Here is a 12,853-nt window from a genome sequence, read left to right as displayed (position 1 = left end):
TGAAGCACTTGAGGCTGTTGGAGAGTGAAGTAGCTGATCTGTGACATTCTGAATGGAATGAGAATCATGTAGCCAATCCTTGCTGCAGCCATATGTACCTTGGACAGGGATGCAAGTCCCCTAGAAAGCATAGGGGCAAGGAGCTGGAACAAAGAGATTGGAGAGTAATCCCAGGGCAAGGTCTGCTATTGACTGTGGGGAGATGACCTGAGGGGACCTGAGGGAGGAGATTGCAGTGGGAAATGCTTGTGTAGGAAAGCAGGCAAGCATGGAGACAGGGCGATACTTCTGAGTCACACACAGGGGTGGAGCCATCTCTGTAGCCTCTCTCTCCCCCCACAAGTCAGCAATGGACAGCTGAAAGACCTCAGAGAGGGTGACCCATTAAGCACCTGATGCACTGAGTAACAGAGACGGACTTCCACCAGGATGGCCCATTAAGGAACAGAAAAGGACGCCAACCGGGGGGTCTTGTAAGTGCTTGACATGCAGAGAAATAGAGAAGGAGCCCAACTTGGGGAAAGTGTAAGTGCATGAATGGGCAAAGCAACAGAGAAGGATCAGCCAAAGAGGCCTTCTGATTGCCAACTGCCAGAGGCTAGAAAAAGGCTCTAATAAGAACATAGCTCTTGCGACTGAGACAGCTGGTGTACCTGCGCACTTGGTGTTGCCAGAGTTCCCACAGTCCAAGCAACTGTGCCACCTCCATGCTCAAGTCTCACTGGGGCAGAGCTGCCAAAAGCTAGAAAAAGCTCTAATAGTGCCAAATATCCTGTGACAATTGCTGCCAGTACCATATCTGTCATTGCCAGGAACCCCATGATCCAAGTTCCTGTGCCACCCCCTCACATGATCCCCACTGGGATGGAGCAGACAGAGGCTAGAAAAAACCCTAAGAGAACTTTATTCCTTACTGTCCAAGCCTCTGGCTCCCCTGAGTACCTGGTACTGCCAGGGCCCCTGTGATCTCTTGCACCACCTCTACATCTGGTCCTCCCTGGGGCAGACTCAAGTCTTCCAGAGCAACCTCAGGAGCAAAATCCTGTGGATAACTCACACACAAAGGTGGAGATAAAACCACAATTGAAACCCAGGGGCAGTGTGACTAAGGAAGAGAACACAAAATTTTCCCACCAGTAATACAAGCTGCATCTTAAATCTACAAGATCAACTAGGAGATTTTGCATCTATGGAATACATAAAAGGACAATGAGAGATTCCACAAAAGAAGATGCACTAGCACTGACAGATGTGGACATTAGAGGCAAGAACATGCATGAGTAGGACCAGATTAGAGTCTGAGCTGCCCCCACAACAGGTCCAGAGACCAGTCCAGTATTGGAGGGCATCCTAGGGAGGCAAGGTGGACTGTGACTCACAGGGAGGAAAAAGATGCTTATAGCTTAGATCCAAGGACAACATTTATCATTCTTATATTTTAACTTGTTTGGTAGTTGCTTTTGGATTTTTTTCATTTTTCCCTTTTCTCCTCTCTGTTGCTGTAGTTGTTGGTTTCATTAGTACTATTAAATCTATTTACACTTTTGAAATTTCTTTTACCATACTTTTTATTTCCTTTAAATACATCTGCCTCTACATTGGTCTTTTGCAGCTTTGTTTTCTTTTCCTTTTTGTTCTTTCTTAATTAAAAGAAATTATTATTATTTTCTACATGTATTCTTTTGTTTGCTTTTCTTATGCTTTTCCTGTTGAAGTTATTCTTTAACATATATAAATCTCCTTTACCTCTATTTAACTTTCCTTTTCTATTCTTTCTTCATTTTCTCTCTTTTCTCACCATGTTTATTAGTCTATTTTGCTTCTGTTGCTTTATTCCCCAGTTGGCACATTGCTTTGGCTTTGTTTTCCAGTTTATGCTTTAGTTGGTTTTGTTTTTAACTGGTTGATATCATTTTTGTTTCTTTTTACTCACCAGGTCAATCTCTTTTTCATACTTTTTTTTTTTTGACTGCTTTAGTTTTGTGTATATATATATATATAACATTATTTTTTTAGTATTTGCCTGATTTTGTACTTGCATTTGTCTAGAATTTGCATTTTGTTTCTTATTTTAGTTTTAATTTCCTTTAAAGCCATAATAAACCACCCAGAATCTGAGTGGAATCTCAGCTCCCTGGCCAGAGATTGGGCTCTCAGTCTTTGGAGTGAGAGCACTGACAACAAGACTCTAGACTGTCAGAAAAGTCCTAACCCTAGGGAGTTTTAGTTAGTGAGACCTCCCACAAAGATCTCCACCTGTTTACAAGACCCAGCATCACCCAGCTACCAGCAGGACACCCAAACAACAGACAAAACAAAAACGTAAAGCCAGCCATCAGCAAAAAGGATTACCATCTCATACAGCCCTTCCCATCAGAGGGTATAAAGAAAACTTATCTCCTACCACCCAAGTCACACCCAACAGAAGCCTACGCAAAGCAAGGAACAACCCTACTCACCAAAGGCCGAAACCAAAAGGAAGAAGAAATTCGACCTCAAAGTCGGAGAAAAGGAGATCTCAAACACAATAAATTAAACAAAAGAAATGAAAAGGCAGAGAATTATCACGAAAATGAATGAAAAACCTAGAAACGCATAAAACCAACTAAACAAAGAGGAAATAGGCAAACTATCTGAAAAAGAATTCAGAATAATGTTAGTAAAGATGTTCCAAAACCTCAAAATGGAGAAAATGCAAGAAGTAACAAACTCAACACAATTACCAAGGATATAGAAGAAATTAAGAATGAACAAACAGATGAATAACACAATTACTGAAATTAAAAATACTCCAGAGGGAACCAATAGTAGCTTAAAAAAAAAAATCAGAAGAATGGATAAGTGAGCTGGAAGATAGAATGGTGGAAATAATGACTGTAGAGAAGAATAAGGGAATAAGAATGAAAAGAATTTAGGATAGCCTCAGAGACTCCTGGGGCAACATTAAACACACCAACATTTGATGTTATAGGCGCCCCAGAGGAAGAAGAGAAAAAGAAAGGAACTGAGAAAGTTTTTGAGGAGATTAGAGGTGAAAAGGACATCTTTTTTGGGTTTTAGTTCTAAAAGGTCTTGGAGGTCTTCATAGAACCGTTCAATTTCGGCTTCATCAGAATTACTGGTTGCAGCATAGACTTGGATTATTGTAATATTGAATGGTTTGCCTTGGAAACGAACAGAAATCATTCTGTCGTTTTTAAGATTGCATCCAAGTACTGCATTTCAGACTCTTTTGTTGACCATGATGGCTACTCCATTTCTTCTAAGGGATTCATGCCCACAGTAGTAGATATAATGGTCATCTGAGTTAAATTCACCCATTCCAGTCCATTTTAGTTCACTGATTCCTAGAATGTCGACGTTCACTCTTGTCATCTCCTGTTTGACCACTTTCAATTTGCCTTGATTCATGGACCTAACATTCCAGGTTCCTATGCAATATTGCTCTTTACAGCATCGAACCTTACTTCTATCACCAGTCACATCCACAAATGGGTATTTGTTTCGCTTTGGCTCCATCTCTTCATTCTTTCTGGAGTTATTTCTCCACTAATCTCCAGTAGCATACTTGGCACCTACTGACCGGGGAATTCCTCATTCAGTATCCTATCTTTTTTGCCTTTTCATACTGTTCACAGGGTTCTCAAGGGAAGTATACTGAAGTGGTTTGCCATTCCCTTCTTCAATGGACCACATTCTATCAGAACCCTCCACCAAGACCCGTCTGTCTTGGGTGGCCCCACACAGAATGGCTTAGTTTCTTTGAGTTAGACAGGGCTGTGGTCCATATGATCAGATCAACTAGTTTTATGATTTCAGTGTGTCTGCCCTCAAATGCCCCCTAGCAATACCTACCGTCTTATTTGGGTTTCTCTAACCTTGGCCGTGGAATATCACTTCACAGCTGCTCCAGCAAAGCGCAGCCACTGTACCTTACCTTGGACGTTCGGTAGCTCCTCTCAGCCACGCTTCCGCGCGTGGTCAGTTGAGCGTCTGCGCTGCCAGAGCCGGCGTCTCTCGCATCTGCAGGGGACTGGAATGCAAAAGTAGGAAGTCAAGAAACACCTGGAGTAACAGACAAATTTGGCCTTGGAGCACGGAATGAAGCAGGGCAAAGGCTAATAGAGTTTTGCCAAGAGAATGCACTGGTCATAACAAACACCCTCTTCCAACAACACAAGCGAAGACTCTACCCATGGACATCACCAGATGGTCAACACCGAAATCAGATTGATTATATTCTTTGCAGCCAAAAATGGAGAAGCTCTATACAGTTAGCAAAAACAAGACCAGGAGCTGACTGTGGCTCAGATCATGAACAACTTATTGCCAAATTCAGAATTAAATTGAAAAAAGTAGGGAAAACCAGTAGACCATTCAGATATGACCTAAATCAAATCCCTTATACATTGGAAGTGAGAAATAGATTTAAGGATCTAGATCTGATAGATAGAGTGCCTGATGAACTTTGGACGGAGGTTCGTGAAATTGTACAGGAGACAGGGACCAAGACCATCCCCATGGAAAAGAAATGCAAAAAGGCAAAATGGCTGTCTGAGGAGGCCTTCCAAATAGCTGTGAAAAGAAGAGAAGTGAAAAGCAAAGGAGAAAAGGAAAGATATAAGCATCAGAATGCAGAGTTCCAAAGAATAGGAAGGAGAGATAAGATATCCTTCCTCAGTGATCAATGCAAAGAAATAGAGGAAAACAGCAGAATGGGAAATACTCGAGATCTCTTCAAGAAAATTAGAGATATCAAGGTAACTTTTCATGCAAAGATGGGCTCGATAAAGGACAGAAATGGTATGGACCTAACAGAAGCAGAAGATATTAAGAAGAGGTGGCAAGAATACACAGAGGAACTGTACAAAAAACATCTTCACGACGAAGATAATCACGATGGCGTGATTACTCACCTGGAGCCAGACACCTTGGAATGTGAAGTCAAGTGGGACTTAGAGAGCATCACTACGAACAAAGCTAGTGGAGGTGATGGAATTCCAATTGAGATATTTCAAATCCTGAAAGATGATGCTGTGAAAGTGCTATACTCAATATGCCAGCAAATTTGGAAAACTCAGCAGTGGCCACAGGACTGGAAAAGGTCAGTCTTCATTCCAATACCAAAGAAAGGCAATGCCAAAAAATGCTCAAACTACCGCACAATTGCATTCATCTCACATGCTAGTAAAGTCATGCTCAAAATTCTCCAAGCCAGGCTTCAGCAATATGTGAACCGTGAATTTCCAGATGTTCAAGCAGGTTTTAGAAAATGCAGAAGTACCAGAGATCAAATTGCCAACATCCACTGGATTATGGAGAAAGCAACAGAGTTCCAGGAAAACATCTATTACTTCTTCATTGACTATGCCAAAGCCTTTGACTGTGTGGATAACAATAAACTGTGGAAATATCTGAAAGAGATGGGAATACCAGACCACCTGACCTGCCTCTTGAGAAACCTGTATGCAGGTCAGGAAGCAAAAGTTAGAACTGGACATGGAACAACTGTTCAGTTCAGTTCAGTCGCTCAGTCGTGTCCGACTCTTTGCGACCCCATGAATCACAGCACGCCAGGCCTCCCTGTCCATCACCAACTCCCGGAGTACACTCAAACTCATATCCATCGAGTCGGTGATGCCATCCAGCCATCTCATCCTCTGTCGTCCCCGTCTCCTCCCAACCCCAATCCCTCCAGGATCAGACTCTTCCAGTTAGTCAACTCGTCGCATGGGGTGGCCAAGGTATTGGAGTTTCAGCTTTAGCATAAGGCCTTCCAATGAATACCCAGGATTGATCTCCTTTAGAATGGACTGGTTAGATCTCCTTGCAGTCCAAGGGCCTCTCAAGAGTCTTCTCCAGTACCACAGTTCAAAAGCATCCATTCTTCGGCGATCAGCTTTCTTCACAGTCCAACTCTCACATCCATACATGACCACGGGAAAAACCATAGCCTTGACTAGACGGACCTTTGTTGGCAAAGTAATGTCTCTACTTTTTAATATGCTATCTAGGTTGGTCATAACTTTCCTTCCAAGGAGTAAGCGTTTTTTAATTTCCTGGCTGCAATCAGCATCTGCAGTGATTTTAGAGCCCCCAAAAATAAAGTCTGACACTGTTTCCACTGTTTCCCCATCTATTTCCCATGAAGTGATGGGACCAGATGCTATGATCTTCGTTTTCTGAATGTTGAGCTTGAAGCCAAACTTTTCACTCTCCTCTTTCACTTTCATCAAGAGGCTGGTTCTAAATAGGAACAGCAGACTGGTTCCAAATAGGAAAAGGAGTACGTCAAGGTTGTATATTGTCACCCTGCTTATTTAACTCATATTCAGAGTCCATCATGAAGAACCCTGGGCTGGAAGAAGCACAAGCTGGAATCAAGATGGCTGGGAGAAATATCAATAACCTTAGATATGCAGATGATACCACCCTTATGGCAGAAAGTGAAGAGGAACTCAAAAGCCTCTTGATGAAAGTGAAAGAGGAGAGTGAAAAGGTTGGCTTGAAGCTCAACATTCAGAAAATGAAGATCATGGCATCTGGTCCCATCACTTCATGGGAAATAGATGGGGAAACTGTGGAAACAGTGTCAGACTTTATTTTTTTTGGGCTCTAAAATTACTGCAGATGCTGATCGCAGCCAGGAAATTAAAAGTCACTTACTCCTTGGAAGGAAAGTTATGACCAACCTAGATAGCATATTAAAAAGCAGAGACATTACTTTGCCAACAAAGGTCTGTCTAGTCAAGGCTATGGTTTTTCCCGTGGTCATGTATGGATGTGAGAGTTGGACTGTGAAGAAAGCTGATCACCGAAGAATTGATGCTTTTGAACTGTGGTGCTGGAAAAGACTCTTGAGAGGCCCTTGTACTGCAAGGAGATCCAATCAGTCCATTCTAAAAGAGATCAGTCCTGGGTGTTCATTGGAAGGACTGATGCTAAAGCTGAAACTCCAATACTTTGGCCACCTCATGTGACGAGTTGACTCACCGGAATAGTCTGATGCTGGGAAGGATTGAGCGTGGGAGGAGACGGGTACTACAGAGAATGAGATGGCTGGATGGCATTACCGACTTGATGGACATGAGTTTGAGTGAACTCCGGGAGTTGGTGATGGACAGGGAGGCCTGGCGTGCTGTGATTCATGGGGTCGCAAAGAGTCCAACACGACTGAGCAACTGAACTGTCTTACTTACTGACTTGAGAGTTGAAAACTTCCCTAACATGGCAAAGGGAATACTTAATCAACTCCAAGGAGTACAGTGAGTCCTATACAGGATAATCCCAAGGGAAAACCTGTGAAAACACATACTAATCAAGATAACAGAGATTAAACACAAAGAAATAATATTAAAAGCAGCAAGGGAAAAGAAAGATGTAACATACAAGGGAAAACTCATACAGTTAACACTTGATCTTTCAGTAGAAACTCTGCAGGCCAGAAGGGAATGGCAGGATATATTTAAAGTACTGAAAAAAAAAAATTAAATTACAACCAAGATTACTCTACCTGGCAAGGATCTCATTCAATGGAGAAATTGAAATCTCATTTGATGGAGAAATTAAATGTTTTCTAGACAAGCAAAATTAAGAGAATTTAGCACCACCAAACAAGATACACCACAAATACTAAAGAAACGTATATGTCAATAAGCACAGAGAAAGGAAAGAGCTACAAAAACAAAGCCAAAACAATTAAGAAAAGACCAATAGGAACATATATATAAATAATTACTTTATATGTAAATGGATCAAATTCTTCAGCCAAAAGACACAGACTGGCTGCATGCATATACAAACAAGATCCATACATATGCTTTCTGCAAGAGACCCACTTCAGACCTAGAGACACATACAGACTGAAAGTCAAAGGATGGAAAAACATATTCCATGCAATTGGAAATCAAAAGCTGGTGTGGCAATTCTCATTTCAGACAAAATAGACTTTAAAATAAATATTACAAGAGAAAAAGAAGGAAACTACATAATGATCAAGGGATCAATCCAAGAGGAAGAATTAACAATTGTAAATATTTATGCAATCAATATAGGAGAAACTTAATACATAAGGCAAAAGTTAACAAACATAAGAGGGGAAATTGAAAGTAGCATAAAAGTAGTAAGAGATTTTAACATCCGATTCATACCAATGAAGAGATATTAAAACAGAAAATTAATAAGGAAACACAAACCTTAAATGAAACATTAGACTAAATGGTCCTAATTGAGCTCTTCAGAACTTTCCCCCCAAATGCAAAAGAATACACTTTCTTCCCAAGTGTGCATGGAACATTCTCCAGAATAGCCCACATCTAGAATCACAAGTCAAATTTCAGTAAATTAAAAAAATTGAAATTGTATCAGGCATCTTTTCTGACCACAATGCTATGAGACTAGATATCAATTACAGGAGAAAAAAAAAACCCACTGTAAAAAAACACAAACACATGGAGATTAAACAGTATGCTTCTATATAATGAACAGGTTACTAAAAAAAAAAAGGGAAATCAAAACATTCCTAGAAAGATATAACAGTGAAAACACGACAACTCAAAGCCTATGGGATGCAGCAAAGGCCATTCTAAGAATGAATTTTATAGCAATACAATCTTACCTCAAGAAACAGGAAAAACATTGAAGAGATAATGTAACTTTACACCAAAACAACTGGAAAAAGAACAAGAATACCTCCAAAGTTAGTGGAAGAAAAAGAATCAAAGATCAGAGGAGAAATAATTGAAAAAGAAATAAAAGAAACAATAGTAAAGATCAATAAAACTAAAATTTGGTTCACTGAGAAGTTAAAGAAAATTGACAAACCATTAGCCAGACTCACCAAGAAACAAAGGGAGAAGAATGAAATCAACAAAATTAAAATGAAAAAGGAGAGGTTACAACAGACAACAGAGAAATACAAAGGATCACAATAGAATATTACAAGCAAACATATGCCAATAAAATGGACAACCGGAAATAAATGGACAGGTTATTAGAAAATTCAATCTTCCAAGACTGAACCAGGAAGAAATAGAAATTATGAATAAGCCAATTAGAAGCACTGAAATTGAAACTGTGATAAAAAACTACCAAAAACAAAAGCCCAGGGCCAGATCTTCATAGGTGAATTATATCAAACATTAAAAGCTAATCCCTATCCTTCTAAAACTCTTCCAAAAAGTTGCACAGGAAAGAACACTTCCAAACTCATTTTATGAGGCTTCCATCACCCTGCTACCAAAACCAGACAAAGACAGCACAAAAAAGAAAATTGCAGGCCATTTCCTCTGATGAACATAGATTCAAAAGTCCTCATTAAAATTCTTGCTAGTATTCAACAACACATTAAAAAGATCATACACAATGATCAAGTCAGTTTTATCCCAGGGATACTTGGATTCCTCAGTATATGCAAATCAGTCAATATGATACACCATATTAACGAACTGAAATATAAAACCATTTGATAATCCCCATAGGTGCAGAAAAATCTTTCAACAAAATTCAGCACACATTTATGATAAAAACTCTTAAAAAATGGGCATAGAAGGAAGCTACCCCAACATAATAAAGGCCATATATGATAAACCCACAGCAAACCTTATTTCAATGGCGAAGAACTGAAAGCATTCCCTGTTAGATAGGAACACAAGTTTGCCCACACTCACCACTATTATTCAGCATAGTTTTGGAAGTGTTAGCTATGGCATTCAGAAGAAAAAGAAATAAAAGGAATCCACATTGGAAAATAAGAAGTAAAACTCTCACTGTTTGTATAAAATCCTATAGATACAATCAGAAAATTATTAGAGCTAATCAGTGAATTTAGCAAAGTCACAGGATACAAAATCAATACACAGAAATCACTTGCATTCCTATACACTAACAATGAAATATGAAAAATAGAAATTAAGGAATAAAATCCTATTTACCATTGTAACAAAAAGAATAAAATATCTAGAAATAAACCTACCTAAGGAGAAAAAAGAGTTGTATACAAAAACTATAAGGCAATGATGAAAGAAATCAAAGACTGCGATGGCACACCAGTGCGGCGGCTGCGACTGAGCAGGAGCGCAGTGGAGAGGAACTGGCTCGCACCTGAGGTAAGGAGCAGCGACTGCACATTGCTGGAGCAGCCATGAAGATAGACCCCAGGACCAAGGTAAGAGAAACCCAAGTAAGACAGTAGGCACTGAGAGAGGGCATTAGAGGGCAGACAGACTGAAATTACAGTCACAGACATCTAGCTAATCTGTCACATGGACCACAGCTTGTCTAACTCAATGAAACTAAGCCATGCCATGTGGGGCCACCCAAGACGGACGGGTCATGGTGGAGAGGTCTGACAGAAAATGGTCCACTGGAGAAGGGAATGGCAAACCACTTCAGTATTCTTGCCTTGAGAACCCCATGAACAGTATGAAAAGGCAAAAATATAGGACACTGAAAGATGAACTCCCCAGGTCTGTAGGTGCCCAATATGCTACTGGAACTCAGAGGAGAAATAACTCCAGAAAGAATGAAGGGATGGAGCCAAAGCAAAAACAACACCCAGTTGTGAATAGGACTGGTGATAGAAGCAGGGTTTGATGCTGTAAAGAGCAATATTGCATAGGAACCTGGAATGTTAGGTCCATGAATCAAGGCAAATAGGAAGTGGTCAACAGGAGATGACAAGAGTGAACGTCAACTTTCTAGGAATCGGTGAACTAAAATGGACTGGAATGGGTGAATTTAACTCAGATGACCATTATACCTACTACTGTGGGCAGGAATCCCTTAGAAGAAATGGAGTAGCCATCATGGTCAACAAAAGAGTCCGAAATGCAGTACTTGGATGCAATCTTAAAAACGACAGAATGATTTCTGTTCGTTTCCAAGGCAAACCATTCAATATCATGGTAACTGCCCCGACCAGTAACGTTGAAGAAGCTGAAGTTGAACAGTTCTATGAAGACCTACAAGACCTTCTAGAACTAACACCCCAAAAAAATGTTCTTTTTATTTTAGGGGACTGGAATGCCAAAGTAGGAAGTCAAGAAACACCTGGCAAATTTGACTTTGGAGTACAGAATGAAGCAGGGCAAAGGCTAATAAAATGTTGCCAAGAGAACGCAATGATCATAGTAAACACCCTCTTCCAGCAACACAAGAGAAGACTTGAAATATGGACATCACCAGATGGTAGTCACCTAAATTAGATTGATCATATTCTTTGCAGCCAAAGATGGAGAAGTTCTATACAGTCAGCAAAAACAAGACTGGGAGCTGACTGTGGCTCAGATCATGAAGAACTTATTGCCAAATTTAGACTGAAATTGAAGAAAGCTGAGAAAACCACTAAACCATTCAGGAATGACTTAAATCAAATTCCTTATGACTATACAGTGGAAGTGAGAAATAGATTTAAGGGACTAGATCTGATAGATAGAGTGCCTGATGAACTATGGACGGAGGTTCGTTACATTGTACAGGAGACAGGAATCAAGACCATCCCCATGGAAAAGAAATGCAAAAAAACAAAATGGCTGTCTAGGAGGCCTTACAAATAGCTGGGAAAAGAAGGGAAGTGAAAAGCAAAGGAGAAAAGGAAAGATATACCCATTTGAATGAAGAGTTCCAAAGACTAGTAAGGAGAGACAAGAAAACCTTCCTCAGCGATCAATGCAAAGAAATAGAGGAAAACAATAGAATGGCAAAGACTAGAGATCTCTTCAAGAAAATTAGAGATTCCAAGGGAACATTTCATGCAAAGATGGGCTCAATAAAGGACAGAAATGGTAGGGACCTAACAGAGGCAGAAGATATTAAGAAGAAGTGGCAAAAATACACAGAAGAACTGGACAAAAAAGATCTTCAGACCCAGATAATCATGATGGTGTGATCACTCACATAGAGCCAGACATCCTGGAATGTGAAGTGAAGTGGGACTTTGCAAGCATCACTACGAACAAAGCTAGTGGAGGTGATGAAATTCTAGTTGAGCTATTTCAAATCCTGAAGGATGACACTGTGAAAGTGCTGCACTCAATATGCCAGCAAATTTGGAAAGCTCAGCAGTGGCCACAGGACTAGAAAGGTCAGTTTTCATTCCAATCCCAAAGAAAGGCAATGCCAAAGAATGCTCAAACTACTGCACAATGCACTCATCTCACATGCTAGTAAAGTCATGCTTAAAATTCACCAAGCCAGGCTTCAGCAGTACGTGAACCATGAACTTCCAGATGTTCAAGTTGGTTTTAGAAAAGCAGAGGAACCAGAGACCAAATTGCCAACCTCCACTGGATCATTGAAAAAGCAAGAAAGTTCCAGAAAAACATCTATTTATATTTTATTGACCATGCCAAAGCTTCTGACTATGTGGATTACAATAAACTGTGGAAAATTCTGAAAGAGGTGGGAATACCAGACCACCTGACCTGACATTTGAGAAACGTGTATGCAGGTCAGGAAGCAACATTTAGAACTGTACATGGAAGAACAGACTGGTTCCAAATAGGAAAAGGAGTACATCAAGGCTGTATATTGTCACCTTGCTTATTTAACTTATATGCAGAGTACATCATGAGGAACGCTGGGCTGGATGAAGCACAAGCTGGAATCAAGATTGCTGGGGGAAATATCAATAACCTCAGATATGCAGGTGACACCACCCTATGGAAGAAAGTGAAGAAGAACTAATGAGCCTCTTGATGAAAGTGAAAGAGGAGAGTGAAAACGTTGACTTAAAGTTCAACATTCAGAAAACTAAGATCATGGCAACCGGTCCCATCACTTCATGACAAATACATTGGGAAACATGGAAACAGTGGCTGATTTTATTTTTCTGGGCTCCAAAATCACTGCAGAT

Source organism: Moschus berezovskii, chromosome 23, assembly GCF_049115385.1.
Source record: "Moschus berezovskii isolate FMDL1 chromosome 23, NW_MosBer_1.0, whole genome shotgun sequence".
In the NCBI taxonomy this organism is placed as follows: domain Eukaryota; kingdom Metazoa; phylum Chordata; class Mammalia; order Artiodactyla; family Moschidae; genus Moschus; species Moschus berezovskii.
The sequence above is the reverse complement of the archived record's forward strand: the minus strand, read 5'-3'. Positions refer to the sequence as shown.